We start from the raw sequence: 2500 nt of genomic DNA, 5'->3' as shown, positions 1-2500 counted from the left end.
CCTAACCCGTATTGTGCCTTAACCTAACCCGTATTGTGCCTTAACCTAACCCGTATTGTGCCTTAACCTAACCCGTATTGTGCCTTAACCTAACCCGTATTGTGCCTTAACCTAACCCGTATTGTGCCTTAACCTAACCCGTATTGTGCCTTAACCTAACCCGTATTGTGCCTTAACCTAACCCGTATTGCGCCTTAACCTAACCCGTATTGCGCCTTAACCTAACCCGTATTGCGCCTGAACCTAACCCGTGTTGCGCCTTAACCTAACCCGTGTTGCGCCTTAACCTAACCCGTGTTGCGCCTTAACCTAACCCGTGTTGCGCCTTAACCTAACCCGTGTTGCGCCTTAACCTAACCCGTGTTGCGCCTTAACCTAACCCGTGTTGCGCCTTAACCTAACCCGTGTTGCGCCTTAACCTAACCCGTGTTGCGCCTTAACCTAACCCGTGTTGCGCCTTAACCTAACCCGTGTTGCGCCTTAACCTAACCCGTGTTGCGCCTTAACCTAACCCGTGTTGCGCCTTAACCTAACCCGTGTTGCGCCTTAACCTAACCTATGTTGCGCCTTAACCTAACCTATGTTGCGCCTTAACCTAACCTATGTTGCGCCTTAACCTAACCCATATTGTACCTTAACCTAACCCATATTGTACCTTAACCTAACCCATATTGTACCTTAACCTAACCCATATTGTACCTTAACCTAACCCATATTGTACCTTAACCTAACCCATATTGTACCTTAACCTAACCCATATTGTACCTTAACCTAACCCATATTGTACCTTAACCTAACCCATATTGTACCTTAACCTAACCCATGTTGCGCCTTAACCTAACCCATGTTGCGCCTTAACCTAACCTATGTTGCGCCTTAACCCAACCTATGTTGCGCCTTAACCCAACACACGTTGGGCCTTAACCCAACACACGTTGGGCCTTAACCCAACACACGTTGGGCCTTAACCCAACACACGTTGGGCCTTAACCCAACACACGTTGGGCCTTAACCCAACACACGTTGGGCCTTAACCCAACACACGTTGGGCCTTAACCCAACACACGTTGGGCCTTAACCCAACACACGTTGGGCCTTAACCCAACACACGTTGGGCCTTAACCCAACACACGTTGGGCCTTAACCCAACACACGTTGGGCCTTAACCCAACACACGTTGGGCCTTAACCCGCTCTGTAATTGTCATACGACGCGTTAAATTAGTGTAGTGTTGCCTAACTGCAACCCCCGCAATATAGTTTGCCACTCGCACTGCCCGGTCCCCAGAGTATCTCTTCATGTTAAACACCTTGCAGCTATACACTGTAATGCGGATGGCAGCAGGACGTACATGCTCAATGCCCTTCGCAGTTGTTCATTGGCATTCGCATGGCGAAGCACAGCCTACGTTGTGGTACGGCTTGTGTCAACTGTCCGCTGATGTTGTACGTCCAAATGACACACTGTACTGCACATTGGTCCTCATGTACTGAATGATACATCGTGGTACATGTGTGACCGTACCACGACTGCGCCAACAACGGCGAACCATACGGTCCAAATATTGTGCACTCAGCTACGTGTCGTCTCCCTATAAGAGCTGGATTGCAGTATGGTATGCCGTGGATGGCGATCAGCATGAGCCGTCTGTTGATGTAGTGGCGCGTGTTGTCAGACGTAGTCGTCTCTTCTCACACACCGTGATAGCATGGTGCACTGCGTTCCACATCTGCGACATGCGACAGAGGCCGGTTGACAGTCGTTCGCGCAATGGACATCGCATACGTACGGGGGCCACCTTCCACGTGTTCGCGAAGCGTGCACATGTTGTTGCGTGTATGTGGGCAGACATAGTGTGTCGTGACACCTGACACAGGCATGCAACAATCGTTGAATTTGCAAATGGCGATGGACGTCTACGTTTGCTGGTGACGTTACGCAAATGAACAACTGGTAAACCGTTGTGGTGCGGTTGTTCTCGCTAGAGGTGAATCAGTGATGGCGACGATCGGTTGAGCTACCAACCGGTTGTTTCAGCGATACCCACCATGCCCACGAACGTGAATGGCATGTGGGTGTGAAGCGATACGCGGCGGTGGCTGGGTGGGACCGTCCCCGGCCGGTGAGGGGGGGCCTCCCGGCGTGCTGGCCGCGCGGTGCGTGGGCGCACGCGCTACAGCCGGCTGGTGGGGGCGGCCAGTGGCAGGCGCGCCGGCCGACGGAGGCGGCAGGCGGCGCAGCTGCGCGCCGGCGCACCCTGCACGCGGCGCCGTGCGGCCAAAGTAGGTCCTCGCGGGCCCGGTGCGAAGCGCGGTGGACATCTGCAGTGTGCTGGTCCGATTGAGGACTGTGTGCGCTGAGGATGCGCCGCCGCCCGGCGCTCGGCGCCGCGACGCCGTCTGCTGCTCGGTCGCCTCTGCGGTTCTCGCAGGTGGTTTGTATCGCAGCTGTGCGGACGTGTTGGCGCGTGCGCTGTGCTGGGAGAGTTCGCTTCGGCACC

The sequence above is a fragment of the Schistocerca americana genome, chromosome 6 (assembly GCF_021461395.2).
Source record: "Schistocerca americana isolate TAMUIC-IGC-003095 chromosome 6, iqSchAmer2.1, whole genome shotgun sequence".
Taxonomy (NCBI): Eukaryota; Metazoa; Arthropoda; class Insecta; order Orthoptera; family Acrididae; genus Schistocerca; species Schistocerca americana.
The sequence above is the reverse complement of the archived record's forward strand: the minus strand, read 5'-3'. Positions refer to the sequence as shown.